Source organism: Nerophis ophidion, linkage group LG29 (genome assembly GCF_033978795.1).
Source record: "Nerophis ophidion isolate RoL-2023_Sa linkage group LG29, RoL_Noph_v1.0, whole genome shotgun sequence".
Classification (NCBI taxonomy): domain Eukaryota; kingdom Metazoa; phylum Chordata; class Actinopteri; order Syngnathiformes; family Syngnathidae; genus Nerophis; species Nerophis ophidion.
This window is the reverse complement of record NC_084639.1, coordinates 1,912,374-1,933,749: the sequence shown is the minus strand read 5'-3', so window position 1 is coordinate 1,933,749 and position 21,376 is coordinate 1,912,374. Positions and strand designations below refer to the sequence as shown.

General features: G+C 40.8%; 1 long non-coding RNA gene and 1 pseudogene across 1 annotated transcript; one reads left to right on the top strand and one right to left on the bottom strand.

Annotated features, from left to right (window-relative positions):
• Positions 1-799: 799 nt before the first annotated feature.
• LOC133545904 (solute carrier family 49 member A3-like) lies at positions 800-9,460 on the bottom strand (annotated as a pseudogene).
• Positions 9,461-17,656: 8,196 nt separating this feature from the next.
• LOC133545946 (uncharacterized) lies at positions 17,657-18,761 on the top strand. Its single transcript, XR_009804944.1, has 2 exons — positions 17,657-17,838; positions 17,933-18,761. It is a non-coding gene; the product is annotated as an uncharacterized LOC133545946 (long non-coding RNA).
• Positions 18,762-21,376: the final 2,615 nt, after the last annotated feature.

The window sequence follows — 21,376 nt, the reverse complement described above, 5'->3', positions numbered from 1 at the left end:
AGTGTTTCCACAAAGATAAATATCATTATTTTTTAATAATAACATAGAGTTAAAGGTAAATTGAGCAAATTGGCTATTTCTAGCAATTTATTTAAGTGTGTATCAAACTGGTAGCCCTTCGCATTAATTAGTACCCAAGAAGTAGCTCTTGCTTTCAAAAAGGTTGGTGACCCCTGCATTAGAGGTAAGATCATGGAAAGTCCACATGCTGCTGTGAAAATAGAAGAAACTGAATGATTTGAAAAATCCGACTAACTTCGTAGATAGAAACATACTGACTGTAATTGTGACATGACGTCAGAAAAGGCAGCAAAAATCCTCAATTGTTACTTTTAAACTAGTAAAAAGAGCATTTATATCATGTGTGTCAGTAGAAATGTTCACATTTCAGCCTACAAGAATTCCACTTCCAACTGGAGAAAAGTGTGATTTTTATATTTGACACACACCAACTACAATTGTATTCCAAGACCATTACAAAATCAGCTCTTGAATAAATCAGAAGTTACTCGCAAGTTACTAAATACTTGAGTCGTTTTATCACGGGGACGGCGTGGCGAAGTCGGGAGAGTGGCCGTGCCAGCAACCTGAGGGTTACTGGTTCAATCCCCACCTTCTACCATCCTAGTCACGTCCGTTGTGTCCTTGAGCAAGACACTTCACCCTTGCTCCTGATGGGGCCTGGTTAGCACCTTGCATGGCAGCTCCTGACATCAGTGTGTGAAAGGGTGAATATGGAACTGGTGTCAAAGCGCTTTGAGTTCCTTCAAATAAAGGTAGAAAAGCAAGTATAACCCATCACACAATACTTGCTCAACTAATTATTGTGATCAACACTTTTTACTTGAGTCATATTTGAAAGTAACAGTACTCATCTGCCAGCATAATTTGATGTACACAAAATTCAGTTGCATAAATGGCACGGTGGCACAGGGGGTTAGTGCATGTGCCTCACAATACGAAGGTCCTGGCTTACGTGATCAAACTAGGACTAAAATCTTTCGGTGTGGAGTTTGCATGTTCTCCCCGTGACTGCGTGGGTTCCCTCCGGGTACTCCGGCTTCCTCCCACCTCCAAAGACATGCACCTGGGGATAGGTTGATTGGCAACACTAAATGGTCCCTAGTGTGAATGTTGTCTGTCTATCTGTGATGAGGTGGCGACTTGTCCAGGGTGTACACCGCCTTCCGCCCGAATACAGCTGAGATAGGCTCCAGCACCCCCCGCGACCCCAAAAGGGACAAGCGGTAGGAAATGGATGGAAATTGTCAAAAGAAAACTTTTCCTAATGAAGATATAAATGAACCTCCATAAAAGTGGTGACATAACAAAGGACAAAATACTTCTTGGTTATTTTGTTATGAAAACGTTACTCGGCCGGATCACTTGTTCTCGCTGGCGGCGGTTCCGTTGCCCTGGCCGGTCCCGTAAATGGCGGCTTTTTCGTCCTCCAGGCGCCTGTAGGGCGTGTGGAAGAAGATGAGGAAGATGCAGGAGGACACGGCGCTCAGTGCGGACAGCAGCATCACAGGAACTGATGGGACACAGCAGGCACAGGACCATTAAGGACACGCCCACACCAACCTTTTCTTACCCTAACCTCCAATTCAGGGGGGTCCAAACTCCTCCCACTCAGGGCTACATTTTGGAAAATCTATGAATACTGATGTACAAACCATGTTTCCATATGAGTTGGGAAATTGTGTTAGATGTAAATATAAACGGAATACAATGATTTGCAAATCCTTTTCAACCCATATTCAGTTGAATATGCTACAAAGACAACATATTTGATGTTCAAATTCATAAACTTTATTTTATTTTTTTGCAAATAATAATTAACTTAGAATTTCATGGCTGCACGTGCCAAAGTAGTTGGGAAAGGGCATGTTCACTACTGTCTTACATCACCTTTTCTTTTAACAACACTCAATAAACGTTTGGGAACTGAGGAAACTAATTGTTGAAGCTTTGAAAGTGGAATTCTTTCCCATTCTTGTTTTATGAGAGCTTCAGTCGTTCAACAGTCCGGGGTCTCCGCTGTCGTATTTTACGCTTCATAATGCGCTACACATTTTCGATGGGAGACAGGTCTGGACTGCAGGCGGGCCAGGAAAGTACCCGCACTCTTTTTTTTTACGAAGCCACGCTGTTGTAACACCTGCTGAATGTGGCTTGGCATTGTCTTGCTGAAATAAGCAGGGGCGTCCAGGAAAAAGACGGCGCTTAGATGGCAGCATATGTTGTTCCAAAACCTGGATGTACCTTTCAGCATTAATGGTGCCTTTATAAATGTGTAAGTTACCCATGCCTTGGGCACTAATGCACCCCCATACCATCACAGATGCTGGCTTTTGAACTTTGCGTCGATAACAGTCTGGATGGTTCGCTTCCCCATTGGTCCGGATGACACGATGTCAAATATTTCCAAAAACAATTTGAAATGTGTACTTGTCAGACCAAAGAACATTTTTCCACTTTGCATCAGTCCATCTTAGATGATCTCGGGCCCAGAGAAGCCGGCGGCGTTTCCGGATGTTGTTGATAAATGGCTTTCACTTTGCATTGCAGAACTTTAACTTGCACTTACAGATGTAGCGACGAACTGTATTTAGTGACAGTGGTTTTCTGAAGTGTTCCTGAGCCCATGTGGTGATATCCTTTAGAGATTGATGTCGGTTTTTTATACAGTGCCGTCTGAGGGATGGAAGGTCACGGTCATTCAATGTTGGTTTCCGCCCATGCCGCTTACGTGGAGTGATTTCTCCAGATTCTCTGAACCTTTTGATGATATTATGGAGCGTAGATGTTGAAATCCCTACATTTCTTGCAATGTCACTTTGAGAAAGGTTGTACTTAAACTGTTTGACTATTTGCTCACGCAGTTGTGGACAAAGGGGTGTACCTCGCCCCATCCTTTCTTGTGAAAGACTGAGCATTTTTTGGCAAGCTGATTTTATACCCAGCCATGTCACCCACCTGTTCCCAATTAGCCTGCACACCTGTGGGATGTTCCAAATAAGTGTTTGATGAACATTCCTCAACTTTATCAGTATTTATTGCCACCTTTCCCAACTTCTTTGTCACGTGTTGCTTGCATCAAATTTTAAAGTTAATGATTATCAGTTTGAACATCAAATATGTTGTCTTTGTAGCATATTCAACTGAATATGGCTTGAAAAGGATTTGCAAATCATTGTATTCTGTTTATATTTACATCGAACACAATTTCCCAACTCATATGGAAACGGGGTTTGTACATGTGATTTTGTAGTTTGAAAACATGAGCAAAATATTTGACACTGTCATTATGGGTTATTGTGTGTAGAATTCTGAGGACAAAAATGAATGTATTTCATTTTGGAGAAAGGCTGTAACACAAGAAAATGTGTAAAAAGTGCAGATGCCCTGTATTTGCAGATAAAATGGTGTTGATGTGACGTTACCTTTCCAGCTCTGAGGGGCGAGCGTGCAGGTTAAGCGAGGCGACTCTGCGATGGGTGTTGCCAAAGCTTGAAGCAGGATGATGTAAATCAGCGACTGAACTTGTCTGCAGGGCAAAGAGCAAGAGTTCTAGAGTTTCAAGTCGCCGAGGAGAGGAAGTAGGACGTGTGCGTTACCCTGATATGAAGACCAGTCCGGCGGAGGTGGCCTCTCCCACAGGGTAGGAACATTCCACGGACAACTCCATCACGGCCGGGTAGATGGAGACACCCAAGAAGCCAAAAAGAGCGCAAACAATCGCTACGGCCACCTTCTGATCTTGTATCAGACACACCTGGGGAGGATTGTGGTGAGATGTGTGTGTTCTTGTATTTCTACCCTTCTGAAGACACCAACAAGGAAAAGTAGCTTCCATATGAGGAGGTGTGAACAAGTTAGGACATAAATCATGGTCCCAATACGGAAAAACCATTGCATCTAATAGAGAATGTCTCATTTACAACCCTGCTGGTGAAATCTATCAAAATGAGGGTGGTCCCAAAAAGGAGGGATTTTTCAAATTGACTGTGTGTCGGTTTTAAAAGTGCTCCCCCTCTGGCCAACATATGTAACAACAAGTGTGTGTAAGAAGTTGAAATGCGCCCACTTTGGCCAAAATTAATAACAAAAAGAAACTGAACATGTACACAGAGACATACCGTAATAACTTGAAGTAAAACAAAATGTTTTAATTAACTAAAAGCAGTCTTTTTCTCACAATGTGTCGACTTTTTTTTCTGATAAAACTGGGAACAATTTCTCATATTCTTTTTGTTTCTGTAATTTGCAATATTTTCTCGTAGAATTATTACTTTTTTATGTAAAATGATAACTTTTTAATGCAAAATGGTGACATTTGTCATATAAAATATAGAGATTTATCACAATATTGCCTATTCTTTTGTTGTTCTTGTAAAATAGTGACATTTTTTGAGTAAAATTATGACTTTTGTGTCATAATTTTTCCTATTAAAATTCCTATTATTATAATGTTGCCAAAAATGTTATAAAACTGTGACTATTCATAAAATTGCCAAAAGTTGAAGCTTTTTCTCCTAAAATTCCACCTGTTATTGAGTAAAATTCCAACTTTTATCATAATATTGCACAAATGTTCAGTTTTTCTTGGAAAATTTTGACTACGATTCCAACTTTATTATAACCCTGCCAAAATTCTAAGCTTTTCTTGTGAAATTATGACCTTTTTCATGCTTTTTATATTTGCATAGTATGTATATATTATTAATGTTGTAAATACAAATATTTCTATATCTAGTAAGGGTGGTCCTGAAGAGGTCGGCATTTTTCCGAGGTCTCAACAAGGTAATAAATAGGTGTGTGTAAGATGCACTCACCACAGTGAAGGCGCAGGCCACCATGGCAGAGAGGCTCATGTTGACTTTGATGGCCTCTATGAACTTCTTGGTTTTGTCAACGTAAAGCCCCGGCAGGGCGGCGCCCACCATGCCGAACGCGATGAAGAGTGCGCCGCATAGACCCACGAAATCCTGTAGGGATGAAACACGTGCATGTGATAGATCCTACTTTGAAGGTATGTCTGACAAACCAAACAAACAAAGCGTGCATTAACAGATCGATAAAAATCAGTAGCAAGTAGCGAGCTGAATGTAGATAAATGGAGCGCAGTAAAAGTAGTGTTTCTTCTCTGTAAATATACTCAAGTAAAAGTATGTTGCATTAAAACTACTCTTAGAAGTACAATTCATCCCAAAAGTTACTCAAATAGATGTAACGGAGTAAATGTAGCGCGTTACTGCCCACCTCTGTCCGAAACATATCATGTCTCACAAGAGATTGGTACACTTCTTCATAATGACAGGACACACGGAAATCATCAAAGACCTCAAACAGTAAGCTGCTCAGATTCAAGTTAAAGTACCAATGATTGTCACACACACACTAGCTGTGATGAAATTTGTCCTCTGCATTTGACCCATCCCCTTGATTACCCCCTGGGAGGTGAGGGGAGCAGTGAGCAGCAGCGGTGGCCGCGTCCGGGAATGATTTTTGGTGATTTAACCCCCAATACCAACCCTAGATGCTGAGTGCCAAGCAGGGAGGGTAACAGGTCCTATTTTTATAGTCTTTGGTATGACTTGGCCGGGGTTTGAACTCACAACCTACCGATCTCAAGTTAACTGGTATGAAATGTTCATATTGCGTGAGCAGGTGAATAAAAAGTGTCCTCACGTCGGTGTATCCCTGCACACACAGGATCTGGTCCAGCAGCGTGGAGAAGCAGGTGAACACGGCCACGCCCGAGCCAAAGCACAGCAGCAGCAGGTACGCTCGGTTCCTCAGCAGCTGGGCGGGACAAGGACAAAGGGCGGCGAGTCAGGTGTGTCCCACAACACGGCACCACACTGCAAAAACTACAATCTAAGTAAGATGAAATATTTCAAATAAGGGAGATATCTGCTTATTTTCTGTCTGATAAGATCATTCTTCTCACTAAGCAGATTTGATGTTAGTGTTTCACTTGTTTTAAGGGTTTTGGTCCTAAATGATCTCAGTAAGATATTACAGCTTGTTGCTGAGATGTTATAGAATAGAATAAAATACAATAGAATGGACTTTATTGTCATTATATTTGCATAGAACGAGATTAAGGACTCCAACTTAAGGTGCGGTAGTGGAAACAAATATGGGCACGAGAGGTAATAAAGGAAAAACTATCAATTGAAATAAACAGACTACAATCCAATAAAAATAAGAAGCAATCCTGTACAATATACAAAACACTATAGAAATACAAAATACTGTACAATATACAGAACAAGACAAGAGTACCAAAGTAATAAATAATAATCAGTGTCGGACGTATTGCACTTGAAGGGAATAAGCGGTAGAAAATGGATGGATGGGTAGTATTGCACAGTAGGGTATTAGGGTAGGATATTGTATAGGGGTGAATTATTATTATTATTATTATTATTATTATTATTAAGTTAGAGTTCAACATGGTGACAGCTCTGGGAAAGAAGCTGTCTCTGAGTCTGTTTGTTCTGGCTCTGATGCACCTGAAGCGCCTGCCCGATGGTAGCAGGTGGAACAGGTGGATGCCGGGGTGTGTGCTGTCCTTGGTGATGCTTTTTGCTTTGTTGAGGTACCGGGAGTTATGTCAATCCTTCAAGGAGGGCAGGGGGCAGCCGATGATTTTTTGTGGAGACTTTATGACCCTCTGAATCGCCTGTCTGTCTGCTTCGGTGCATCTGGCGTACCACACTCTTATGACCTATATTGAGTAAAACATGCTTGAAACTAGAATATCAACTGTTGCAAATCTGTGTCATCAGCACAAGTAGAAAACTGCTTTTTTAAAGTAAAAAATGTCTTACTTCAAGCATGAAAAAAAAAATCATGATGCCGAACGCATATCGTTACGTCAAGATAATGGCCTTAGCGTTTACTTCATGTAAGAATACTCTTCAACATATTGAGGAAAAAGGTCTCTTTTTTTCTACCAAGAAAAGTGCACTTGTTATTAGTGAGAATATACTTATTTTAAGGTATTTTTTGGTCCATAGAGGTTTGCTAATTTGACCGGTTTTGGAAAGTCTTGACAAGATAAACCTTCTTGTTTTATTGGCAGATAATATTGCTAAATACCCCTAATTTTTATTTATTTTTTTCTTGTTTTTGAACACTGACTTTTTGCAGTGCAGGATGTTTCCTACCAGTTTGAAGCCATGTCTGAAGGGTTCCGAGGTGGAATGTTCTGCGCTGGCCGATGGCGGCGTCGGGGGGTGGGGGGGGCACTGCACCGCATGCCCATGGTGACGAGGAAACAGCTGACGCAGGCAACAACGGCATAGACCAACATCTGAAGGATGACAGGTGAACATTTATTTTTACCTTGAGATCCTTTAATCAGCTATTCAGTAATTCTATATAACTCACCAAAAGTGGGAGTTGTGCCGTGCGAGCGATCTTTGGAGACGCCATGTTGGCGATGAGGATGCCCAGCGGGTTGGCTGTGGAGGAACAGCGGGCTAAAGATGATCACCTCCATGTCAAGTGTCTCCCATAAAATTGCTCATAGACACCTTGTAACTCACTTGGTCTGCCAGAGCATAAGACCATGTAGCAGGAAGGGATCAGTGTTGCCAACGTAACCACTTTCTTGCTATATTGCGTAATCAGACCTCTTTTTCCAAAAAGTGACTCATCCATTGGAAAGACTTTTGTAGACCATGAATGCATCTGTGGGCCCCTCCCACATCTAAAATCACTCTAGGGATGTAACCATGAATGGTATTAATGATAACCGCGGTAAAACACCCCACAGTTAGTATTACCATTTTAAAGGGCGGTACAGCTTGGTTGGTAGAGCGGCCGTGCCAGCAACTTGAGGGTTCCAGGTTCGATCCCCGCTTGCGCCATCCTGGTCCAGTGGTTCTCAAATAATAGGACCTCTTTAAATACTTGACAGTTTGAAGCAGTTTTCAATAGAAGTAGTGAATTCAATAATTAATTAATGTTTTACAATATATATTTACATATGTAATAATATTGACCAATATTCTTGTAAATTTATAGTGAATTTAAAAGTACATTCGTTAATTGTGGAACTGTGACAACACTCATTCTAAACATGAATGTTTTGCATTTCATGTTTTTTTACAGCCATTTATGCAAAATAGTGGATTATTCCAAGGCAAACCACCGCCGCCAACAAATACACTATATTGCCAAAAGTATCTGGCCACCTGCCTTGACTCACATATGAACTTGAAGTGCCATCTCATTCCTAACCCATAGCGTTCAATATGATGTGGGTCCACCTTTTGCAGCTATTACAGCTTCAACTTGTAGGTGTAGCTCGGTTGGTAGAGCGGCCGTGCCAGCAACTTGAGGGTTGCAGGTTCGATTCCCGCTTCCGCCATCCTAGTCACTGCCGTTGTGTCCTTGGGCAAGACACTTTACCCACCTGCTCCCAGTGCCACCCACACTGGTTTAAATGTAACTTAGATATTGGGTTTCACTATGTAAAGCGCTTTGAGTCACTAGAGAAAAGCGCTATATAAATATAATTCACTTCACTTCACAACTTTTCTGGGAAGGCTGTCCACAAGGTTGCCGAGTGTCTTTATAGGAATTTTCCACCATTCTTCCAAAAGCGCATTGGGGAGGTCACACACTGATGTTGGTGGAGAAGGCCTGGCTCTCAGTCTCCATTCTAATTCATCCCAAAGGTGTTCTATTGGGTTCAGGTCAGGACTCTGTGCAGGCCAGTCAAGTTCAGCTGCATCAGACTCTGTCATCCATGCCTTTATGGCCCTTGCTTTGTGCAGTGGTGCACAATCATGTTAGGAGCGTGGAATTGTCCAAAAGGTTTTGGTATCCTGGAGTATTCAAAGTTCCTTTCACTGGAACTAAGGGGCCAAGCCCAACTCCTGAAAACCAACACCACACCGTCATTTCTCCGCTGACCCCTCTCTGTCAGTTTACATGGTCTACTAATTGGTGGCTGAGTTGATGTTGTTCCCAAACTCTTCCATTTTCTTATAATAAAGCCGACAGTTGACTTTGGAATATTTAGGAGGGAGGAAATTTCGCCACTGGATTTGTTGCAAAGGTGGCGTCCAATGACAGTTCCACGCTGGAAATCACTGAGAGCGGCCCATTCTTTCACAAATGTTTGTAAAAACAGTCTCCATGCCTAAGTGCTTGATTCTATACACCTGCGGCCGGGCCAAGTGATTAGGACACCTGATTCTCATCATTTGGATGGCTGGCCAAATACTTTTGGCAATATAGTGTAGATTGCAGTCCTGTGGGGGAAACACTTCCACATTTCTCACTCACCCATGGAGGCCATCATGTTGGCCGTGGCTCGCTGGTGATCGGGGAACCACAACGCCGCCATCTTGGTGGGCGTGAAGATGATGAGCGGCTGCGCCACCGCTGCCAGCTTCTGACCGAAAAACACCACCGTCGAAGCTTTCTTCTGCATAAGAAGTGGAAAAATTCTCCGTTTTCCCGAAATTCCGTATTACCATTTGTCATTTCAACATGTTATTACTTCAACAATTCTCCACCGATTGAGAAATTGTCCAAGACATCAATACATTTAGATTAGATACTACTTTATTTATTCCTTCAGGAGAGTAAATGCCTTGGCAGAAGACACCTCCTGATTAAATGTAAAACTACAAAGAGCAGACTGCCAAAGATGCCTATACCGCAGGATTTCTTATTTTTCAAATAATCATCAAATGTCGCCGTTGACATCAGTGATGCTATTCGGACCAGAAATTATATATTTAGTAAGTAGAGCGAATAAAGAAGGAGACCGGGCAACAGCTGCCCTTTCCTGTAGGGAATTTTAATGTCCAGCAGATGTCAGTATTTAGTGACACAGGATCAATACAGTTTATAAATGTGTCAAAAGGCTGTGCAACGCCTCATCAACCCATCACTAACAATCACACAGGTCAGGTAATGTCAAGACTTTAATCTACACTGGACATAGGCAGTCTTCTTTACTGTCAAAGACTTCTCGACAAATCAATCAAACAGAGTCCCCAGTCAAATGACAAATTCAGTATTACTTTTCAACAGACATTTATTTAATCTTGTTGTTTGTGGTCTGGACATTTGACACAGGAATTTAACTTTTCCACACACCATCCTGAATCACGGTTTCAATCGTAGTCCATGTTAACTACCAAACCGTAACTTAAAAGGGTTGGTTGAACAAGTATAAGGACTAGCAGGTCATTGCTAATGTTGCTAATAGGCACAGTACTCATGGACTAAGTTTTGGGGAAATTCCTATTGAAATCAATGGGACATCCTTCAAAGTTCCACTTATTCCATCTGATTCCAACTGTTCCAACTTCAAAATTTTCAGACTCTTCAGGAATTGTGTACTTGAGTTGAACAATGCTAAAATAATTCCGGGATTTCAGTTCATCATCAGCATTGGAGCAATCACACGCAATTCCTTCAGGAATTGCCTCATCTAGTTTTTAATGTTTAATAAAAAAAAAATAAAAAAAAATAATGACAAATAAAGATACAACAATACAACATTTCGAAGTTTTAACCTATTCAAACCATTCCACCTTCGAACTTTCTTCAGCCGCACAATACTTGTGCTATAGTTGTAGGAAATGTCTCAAAACCTCTTCAGAAGTGCCGACAAAATCCAAAAAGGGCAGAAAATGCATATTTTTGGAAAACTTTTTTTCTCGAAAATGTCGTAAGGGGGGGGGGGGGCTTACGCAAAAATTCACAAAAACGAACTTTCTTCAGTCGCACAATACTTGTGCTATAGTTGTAGGAAATGTCTCAAAACCTCTTCAGAAGTGCCGACAAAACCCAAAAAGGGCAGAAAATGCATATTTTTGGGAAAAAAAATTCTCGAAAATGTCGTAAGGGGGGCGCCTTACGCAAAAATTCCCAAAAACGAACTTTCTTCAGCCGCACAATACTGGTGTCATAGTTGTAGGAAATGTTTCAAAACCTCTTCAGAAGTGCTGACAAAACCCAAAAAGGGCGGAAAATGCATATTTTTGGAAAAAAAAAATTCGCGAAAATGTCGTAAGGGGGGGCCTTACGCAAAAATTCCCAAAAACGAACTTTCTTCAGCAGCACAATACTTGTTCTATAGTTGTAGGAAATGTCTCAAAACTTCTTCAGAAGTGCCGACAAAACCCAAAAAGGGCAGAAAATGCATATTTTTAGAAAACTTTATTTCACGAAAATGTCGTAAGGGGGGGGGGGCCTTACGCAAAAATCCCCAAAAACGAACTTGCTTCAGCCGCACAATACTTGTGCTATAGTTGTAGGAAATGTCTCAAAACCTCTTCAGAAGTGCCGATAAAACCCCAAAAGGGCAGAAAATGCATAATTTTGGAAAAAAGAAATTCTCGAGAATGTCGTAAGGGGGGGCCTTACGCAAAAATTCCCAAAAACGAACTTGATTCAGCCGCACAATACTTGTGCTATAGCTTTTTCTGGCGACTACTCCTTCCACATTTTTCAACGCGTTTTAACTGTTCCACCGTCGAAGCTTTCTTCTGCATAAGAAGTGGAAAAATTCTCTGTTTTCCCGAAATTCCGTATTACCATTTGTCATTTCAACATGTTATTACTTCAACAATTCTCCACCGATTGAAAAATTGTCCAAGACATCAATAAATTTAGATTAGATACTACTTTATTTATTCCTTCAGGAGAGTAAATGCCTTGGCAGAAGACACCTCCTGCCAAAGATGCCTATACCGCAGGATTTTTAATTTTTCAAATGATCACCAAATGTTGCCGTTGACATCAGTGATGCTGTTTGGAAGAGAAATTATATATTTAGTAAGTAGAAAGAAAACACAAGGAGCCCGGGCAACAGCAGCGAAGGGCTGCCCGGCCGCCGGGCAGCCCATGCATGCTGTGCCCGCCGGGCAACAGCAGCGAAGGGCTGCCCGGCCGCCGGGCAACAGCAGCGAAGGGCTGCCCGGCCGCCGGGCAGCCCATGCATGCTGTGCCCGCCGGGCAACAGCAGCGAAGGGCTGCCCGGCCGCCGGGCAGCCCATGCATGCTGTGCCCGCCGGGCAACAGCAGCGAAGGGCTGCCCGGGCGCAGACTGGCTGCGTAGTCCTTATAGCTGTTCTACCAACCTTTTTAAGTAACGGTTGGGTAGTTAACATGGGTGCCAATTGCCTCGTACCTTAGTAGCTGTTTAGCCAACCCTTTTAAGTTACGGTTTTAAGAAGTACCAAGTGTTGAAACCGTGGGTCAGAATGGTGTGTGTAAAAGCAAAATGCCTGTGTCAGTCTCCCAGCATTGGAGCGTTCGTATACAATTCCTTCAGGAATGGCCTCATTTACTTTTAAATGTTTAATAAAAAAGGAAAATAACTATAAATAAAGATACAACAATACAATGGTTCCACATTTTTTAACCTATTACACCATTTTGGAAAGTCCAGGATTTTCCAAAATTCTTGCTTCTACAAAGTCTTTGCATCGATTACTCTTTTCACAGTTTTCAACATGTTACAACTTTCAGAGTCCAAGAGTTTTGCTATTAATAGAACATTGACGGTCTACTTCACTGTTTGGGCAGCACATCAAAATCACCAGTCGATGGTAAAACCAATATCGAATGTCACATTTTAATAGAGCAGTCGTCAAAAAGTTTGCTTTCACAATTTTACTATCAGGGAGACTGACAAGGGCATTTAGCTTTTCCACACACCATCCTGACTCACGGTTTCAACGATTGGTACTTGTTAAAACAGTAACTTAAAATGGTTTGCTGAACAGCTATCAAGGTTCGATGCAATAGGCGCCCATGTTAACTACCCAACCGTAACTTAAAAAGGTTGGTTGAGCAGGTATAACGACTATGCGGCCAGATTCCCAGGTGACTGGGCATTTCATTGCTACTGTTGCCCAGAGGGCATAGTATGCATGGGCTGCCTGTGCAATATCTCAATTCTTGGTTATTCTGAATGATAATTAGTGGGAGACCCGACAACACTGATGCATCGACATCTGCGTCGAGCTCAATGAACCAAACACTGTGTCAATGTGCAGTAACAGCTAATCCTTTCGATAGCTCAGTTGATAAAGTGGAAAGCTGTATTAGCTTATGCTGAGTTCTTTAGGGCACTGGTTCAAATCCAGCTCGATGGATCACTCATTACGTTTTTACCATGAATTGATTAACGTGGAATCCGACCCCGACTTAAGTTGAAAAACTTATTGGGGTGTTACCATTTAGTGGTCAATTGTACAGAATATGTACTGAACTGTGCAATCTACTAATAAAAGTTTCAATCAATCAATCAATAGTGCGTAATCAGAGCGCATGTGTAAAAAAAAAAAAGAATTCCCAGTCCACAACTATCCTCATTCACAACACGTTCTCTTAGATTTCCATGTTATGATACATGTTCACATTATTTATTGACTGTATCTAAAAAGTATTTAAAAAAATTTAGTATTATTTAAATGAAGATATGAAATAATCCTAAATGAAATTCAATGACTTGGTTTATATTATTGTATATACTAGGTCATAAAATCAGTGTCAGTTGAGTTGGTCCATAGATTTCCTGTAGGGAATTTTAATGTCCAGCAGATGTCAGTATTTAGTGACACAGGATCAATACAGTTTATAAATGTGTCAAAAGGCTGTGCAACGCCTCATCAACCCATCACTAACAATCACACAGGTCAGGTAATGTCAAGACTTTAATCTACACTGGACATAGGCAGTCTTCTTTACTGTCAAAGACTTTTTGACAAATCAATCAAACAGAGCCCCCAGTCAAATGACAAATTCAGTATTACTTTTCAACAGACATTTATTTAATCTTGTTGTTTGTGGTCTGGACATTTGACACAGGAATTTAACTTTTCCACACACCATCCTGAATCACGGTTTCAATCGTAGTCCATGTTAACTACCAAACCGTAACTTAAAAGGGTTGGTTGAACAAGTATAAGGACTAGCAGGTCATTGCTAATGTTGCTAATAGGCACAGTACTCATGGACTAAGTTTTGGGGAAATTCCTATTGAAATCAATGGGACATCCTTCAAAGTTCCACTTATTCCATCTGATTCCAACTGTTCCAACTTCAAAATTTTCAGACTCTTCAGGAATTGTGTACTTGAGTTAAACAATGCTAAAATAATTCCGGGATTTTAGTTCATCATCAGCATTGGAGCAATCACACGCAATTCCTTCAGGAATTGCCTCATCTAGTTTTTAATGTTTAATAAAAAATAAAAAAAATAAATAATGACAAATAAAGATACAACAATACAACATTTCGAAGTTTTAACCTATTCAAACCATTCCACCTTCGAACTTTCTTCAGCCGCACAATACTTGTGCTATAGTTGTAGGAAATGTCTCAAAACCTCTTCAGAAGTGCCGACAAAATCCAAAAAGGGCAGAAAATGCATATTTTTGGAAAACTTTTTTTCTCGAAAATGTCGTAAAGGGGGGGGGGCCTTACGCAAAAATTCACAAAAACGAACTTTCTTCCGTCGCACAATACTTGTGCTATAGTTGTAGGAAATGTTTCAAAACATCTTCAGAAGTGCCGACAAAACCCAAAAAGGGCAGAAAATGCATATTTTTGGAAAAAAAAATTCTCGAAAATGTCGTAAGGGGGGGCCTTACGCAAAGATTCCCAAAAACGAACTTTCTTCAGCAGCACAATACTTGTTCTATAGTTGTAGGAAATGTCTCAAAACCTCTTCAGAAGTGCCGACAAAACCCAAAAAGGGCAGAAAATGCATATTTTTGGAAAACTTTTTTCACGAAAATGTCGTAAGGGGGGGGGGCCTTACGCAAAAATCCCCAAAAACGAACTTGCTTCGGCCGCACAATACTTGTGCTATAGTTGTAGGAAATGTCTCAAAACCTCTTCAGAAGTGCCGACAAAATCCAAAAAGGGCAGAAAATGCATATTTTTGGAAAACTTTTTTTCTCGAAAATGTCGTAAGGGGGGGGGGGGCCTTACGCAAAAATTCACAAAAACGAACTTTCTTCCGTCGCACAATACTTGTGCTATAGTTGTAGGAAATGTCTCAAAACCTCTTCAGAAGTGCCGACAAAACCCAAAAAGGGCAGAAAATGCATATTTTTGGGAAAAAAAATTCTCGAAAATGTCGTAAGGGGGGCGCCTTACGCAAAAATTCCCAAAAACGAACTTTCTTCAGCCGCACAATACTGGTGTCATAGTTGTAGGAAATGTTTCAAAACCTCTTCAGAAGTGCTAACAAAATCCAAAAAGGGCGGAAAATGCATATTTTTGGAAAAAAAAATTTCTCGGAAATGTCGTAAGGGGGGGCCTTACGCAAAAATTCCCAAAAACGAACTTTCTTCAGCAGCACAATACTTGTTCTATAGTTGTAGGAAATGTCTCAAAACTTCTTCAGAAGTGCCGACAAAACCCAAAAAGGGCAGAAAATGCATATTTTTGGAAAACTTTATTTCACGAAAATGTCGTAAGAGGGGGGGGGGGGGGGGGGCCTTACGCAAAAATCCCCAAAAACGAACTTGCTTCAGCCGCACAATACTTGTGCTATAGTTGTAGGAAATGTCTCAAAACCTCTTCAGAAGTGCCGATAAAACCCAAAAAGGGCAGAAAATGCATAATTTTGGAAAAAAGAAATTCTCGAGAATGTCGTAAGGGGGGGGCCTTACGCAAAAATTCCCAAAAACGAACTTGATTCAGCCGCACAATACTTGTGCTATAGCTTTTTCTGGCGACTACACCTTCCACATTTTTCAATGCGTTTTAACTGTTCCACCGTCGAAGCTTTCTTCTGCATAAGAAGTGGAAAAATTCTCTGTTTTCCCCGAAATTCCGTATTACAATTTGTCATTTCAACATGTTATTACTTCAATAATTCTCCATCCATCCATCCATTTTCTACCGCTTAAATTGTCCAAGACATCGATAAATTTAGATTAGATACTACTTTATTTATTCCTTCAGGAGAGTAAATGCCTTGGCAGAAGACACCTCCTGCCAAAGATGCCTATACCGCAGGATTATTAATTTTTCAAATGATCATCAAATGTTGCCGTTGACATCAGTGATGCTGTTTGGAACAGAAATGATATATTTAGTAAGTAGAAAGAAAACACAAGGAGCCCGGGCAACAGCAGCGAAGGTCTGCCCGGCCGCAGACTGGCTGCGTAGTCCTTATAGCTGTTCAACCAACCTTTTTAAGTTACGGTTGGGTAGTTAACATGGGCGCCAATTGCCTCGTACCTTAGTAGCTGTTTAGCCAACCCTTTTAAGTTGCGGTTTTAAGAAGTACCAAATGTTGAAACCGTGGGTCAGAATGGTGTGTGTAAAAGCAAAATGCCTGTGTCAGTCCACAGCATTGGAGCATTCGTACACAATTCCTTCAGGAATGGCCTCATTTACTTTTAAATGTTTAATAAAAAAGGAAAATAACTATAAATAAAGGTACAACAATACAATGTTTCCACATTTTTTAACCTATTACACCATTTTGGAAAGTCCAGGATTTTCCAAAATTCTTTCTTCTACAAAGCCTTCTTTGCAGCGACTTCTCTTTTCACAGTTTTCAACATGTTACAACTTTCAGAGTCCAAGGGTTTTGCAATCAATAGAACATTGATGGTCTACTTAACTGTCTGGACAGCATATTAAAATCACCAGTTGATGGTAAAACCAATATCGAATGTCACGTTTTAATAGAGCATTCGTCATAAAGTTTGCTTTCACAATTTTATTATCAGGGAGACTGACACGGGGATTTACCTTTTCCACACACCATCCTGACTCACGGTTTCAACGTTTGGTACTTGTTAAAACCGTAACTTAAAATGGTTTGCTGAACAGCTATCAAGGTTCGATGCAATCGGCGCCCATGTTAACTACCCAACCGTAACTTAAAAAGGTTGGTTGAACATCTATAACGACTATGCGGCCAGACTCCCAGGTGACTGGGCATTCCTTTGCTACTGTTGCCCAGAGGGCACAGTATGCATGGGCTTCCTGTGCAATATCTCAATTCCTGATTATTCTGAATGATAATTAATCGGAGACCCGACAACACTGATGCATCGATATGTCGAGCTCAATGAACCAAACACTGTGTCGGTGTGCAGTAACAGCTAATCCTTTCGATACCTCAGTTGATAAAGTGGAAAGCTGTATTAGCTTATGCTGAGTTCTTTAGGGCACTGGTTCAAATCCAGCTCGATGGATCACTCATTACGTTTTTACCATGAATTGATTAACGTGGAATCCGACCCCGACTTAAGTTGAAAAACTTATTAATAATGAAAACAATACTAATAATACTGAATAATGACACATTTTTAATATATTTTTTTGACCAAAACCCTAACTGAGTGGAGGCCTAAATGTATATTTTTGATACATATATTGTATTGGTTTTTCAAATCAAAAATATGAAAATGGCCCCCGCTTGCTTTGATTTTTCAGTGGAAAAAGTTTGGACACCCCTGCCATATGGTCTCCACATCAAAGGTCCATTTCCCTACGAAGACCATGCATCCTGCCCATCAACCAATGGCCTCAGCAGCCAAGTTTGATCACTCTATGGAGGCTGTACACCCCTCCCATCCCCACACCGCTGGCCCATCACCAAATGTCCACACCTATGGTCCTTCACCCGGCTTGCTACCTGAATCCACCTGAGAATAAAAAGGCAGCTTTCCTGGCACCAGACAGGAGAGATGCAGGCAACCCATCTATTGAGGACACTATCTGTTATCAACCACAGGCAGAAAAATCATGGACGCCATGTGATGGAAAAAATGTGGGCAGAAAAAGAAGGAATTGAAGAAGTCCTCTTGAAAATAGGTAAGTAGCATTCATGATGTCATTGTTTTGTTGACTTCAACTTTGAACACATTTTCTCCTTCTGCTATTGTTTGTGCTCTTTTTTCCCTTTCAGATCCGGTCCAAGTCAGAGTACTTCAAACTCTCTGCGACTTGGTTGGAGACAAATACAGCGACGGCCCTCCTCAACAATCGGGCCAGCAAGAGCTCTTTCCTGAGAGCGGCGTATTCATATCATTGTTCCGCCTTGCTGCCATGAGACATGCTGCAGAGCCCAAATGTAGGCCTTTATTTGGACCTCTTTTTTCTACGTGTCAAAATGCTGTCCCTTTTTGACGCCCTGGAAACAAACCTGCAGGAACACCAAAGCGCATCCTTAAGCGGAAAAAAGTGGAAGGAATCCTTAGTAAGTTTTCCCAAACAGAGGGTGTTTTCAGGCCAAAATTGGGTCACAATAATGAAATAGAAGTTCAATATGAGAAATGTTGATCCCTTTTCGATTACAGCAGACTGGAAGCATAACTGAATGTTACATCATTACAATTTGTTATCCACTCCAAACTAGCGTTATGATGAGCAATATAGTCTGATGTCCATCAACTTGAAGTGTGGTTGTGTGTATTAATGGTTTTGCGTAAATGAAGGCAATAAAAAAGCATTAAATGAGGCATTTAAAAAAGGGAATATGATTGTAGGACATGGCGGACAGTCAATATGTCAAACGGTAAAGGAAAATGAACTTAAGAAGGTTACAGTCGTTTCTTTTTTGAACTGCATACAAGAGGTATTGTAAGGTGGGAACACGACAAAAGCACTGCTTCAATCAAGCAAAATGAAACATCAACTTTTCCATTCTTTGGTCACTGTAGGCGTGTAGTCCTTAACTGTGACTCCATGTCAGGATAATGGAGAAGCTGAGCCGACACGGAGTCGTTTATTTCAATCATCTCCACTTCAACACATATGAGCTAACTTGCCTAACATTAGCAACTGTTGTGACGCAATTCCCTCAAGTGATCTACGCTAGCCTAGGATGGACAAAAGAGGCCATTTTCACAGCAGACCACAACTATTTCATTCTCTGACATTCCCACAATAAATGAATACAAGTTCCTTCAGCTGCCGGACACTTGATACATACTTGCTGTTTACTGTAAACATTTGAAACAACAGAGAGGGTGTAAATACAAGAAATGCAATATGTTTCATTGCTATAGCTTTTTTCAAATGCATTTGATTGGCATTTTTACCAATATTATTCTGTATTTTTCTCAAATGTTTAAATCCATCATCCATTTCCAAACACATGCATCATTTGCAATCCTAGTATGATGTTCATTTATTTTTCCATAAAACCTTTGAACTATTTGAAAACAAATTGTATCCTGATTAAAAATGGTCATCATTTCAGAGAATATATATATACTTATATATACTTACAGCATGTTTCAAACAGACACAACTAAATAAATGGCTAATGGGTATATTATATTGATCATCTGATGCAGAATGGGATGTTTGTTTAGAGGCTTTAAGTGCAGTTCTCCTTTAATATTTTGGATAGTCCAACCTTTTAATGAGCGATTGTCTACGGCCACGCACACAGTCAAAACACCAGATGCTACTCCACAAAAATAAATCAATAAAAATACATTCTCCAATGAAACAGCTTTGTAATCCAATTCTAATACACTAGATAGTAACAGTTCATGTCAACTTTTCAACTCATTTACTTGTCTAATGCTTGCAACTGTGTGTATACAGATCATTGGAAGCTTTTGATGATGTAAAAAAAACAACTAAATGCAGTCGCACATGGGCATTACATTTTTGGAAGTAGCAACAAAATGGCATTAAAAAGCATTACATTTGATTTGCATTATTATTGTTATTGCATTGCATAGATTTGATACAGTAGAAGCATTTAAGTCTCACCTTAAAACTCATCTGTATACTCTAGCCTTTAAATAGACCTCCTTTTTAGACCAGTTGATCTGCCGCTTCTTTTCTTTCTCCTATGTCCCCCCCTCCACAGGGGGTCCGGTCCGATGACCACGGATGAAGTACTGGCTGTCCAGAGTCGAGACCCAGGATGGACCGCTCGCCTGTGTATCGGTTGGGGACATCTCTACGCTGCTGATCCGCTTGAGATGGTTTCCTGTGGACGGGACTCTCGCTGCTGTCTCGGATCCGCTTGAACTGAACTCTCGCGGCTGTGTTGGAGCCACTATGGATTGAACTTTCACAGTATCATGTTAGACCCGCTCCACATCCATTGCTTTCGGTCCTCTCCAAGGTTTCTCATAGTCAGCATTGTCACTGGCGTCCCACTGGATGTGAATTCTCCCTGCCCACTGGGTGTGAGTTTTCCTTGCCCTTTTGTGGGTTCTTCCGAGGATGTTGTAGTCGTAATGATTTGTGCAGTCCTTTGAGACATTTGTGATTTGGGGCTATATAAATAAACATTGATTGATTGATAGCTGTAGAAACTGATGTGGCAAAATGACGAATGGCTGATGATTATGTTCTTGCCTTGCAGCGTATGTCCTGAGATGCAGTACCCTTCCTGATTGGGACCATATTGAGGAGGTCAAGCTCAAGAAAGCTTTGGTAAACAAAAGTCAGGCCAGAGAGGGTTTGAAGTAGGCCCTTGTACCTGTCAAGTTCATTCTATGGTAGGATGTTCAATATTTTGGTCTAGGTTTGCGCAGTATATGTTGTCAAAAATGGCCCTATGATGTAGCTTTTAGTACCAGGTTATACTGTGATAATGCATATTGAGCTGTGCTGTGCCAAGCAAATTTGGCAGTGATGCAACCTTACTAACAAGCTAGCGGCTAATATCCTTTTACAGTTCAAAGTTGTTTCCAAATCCCCCAAAAAATGACGCAGTACGTTACTGCTTACATAATCAGGTATATTAGTAGCTTTTGTAACCAATTTCAACATGTTTCAATGATCATTTGTGTACCAAATGTTCTATTGTTATCGCAGGAGGCTGTTCTATTGTTTACAACAGTGTTTCTTAATCCTAGGGCTGGGGCCCACTGTTTGGCTGCGAGTACCCCTTGGAAGCCGCCAATAAATATCTGTTTCTTAGCTGTGGTCCGTCCATATGGGCCGCAATGGTACTCGCTTGTAATCCACTTTAGTGTAGAAGGACTCATTCAGTGTTTATATTTCATTTGGCCCCAGACCCCTCTGTAGTGGAACATTCTGAGACCCCTCTGTGGTGGAAAAGTTGGTCGTGCCCCAAGGTTAAAAATGTTAAGAATCCCTGCTTTTCAATGTGTGATTATTTTTTGGTATGTAGACCAGTTCCAGACAGCACGGTTACAATTTTATAAATGTATTTCAGTTTTTGCTTGGAATATTTCAAAAATGGAAATGTTGTCATTTACTCACCTTCTTACTGAGATGAAGTCAAGTGTTTTTTGAACTAAGGTACCTGCTTTGCTCAACAAGGAGTTCAAAAAACTACACCTGACTTTTTCACAATAACAAAGTGAGTACTTCAGGTCAAATTCATTTATTTTTGTATTTGTTTTCTTTTCTGTAT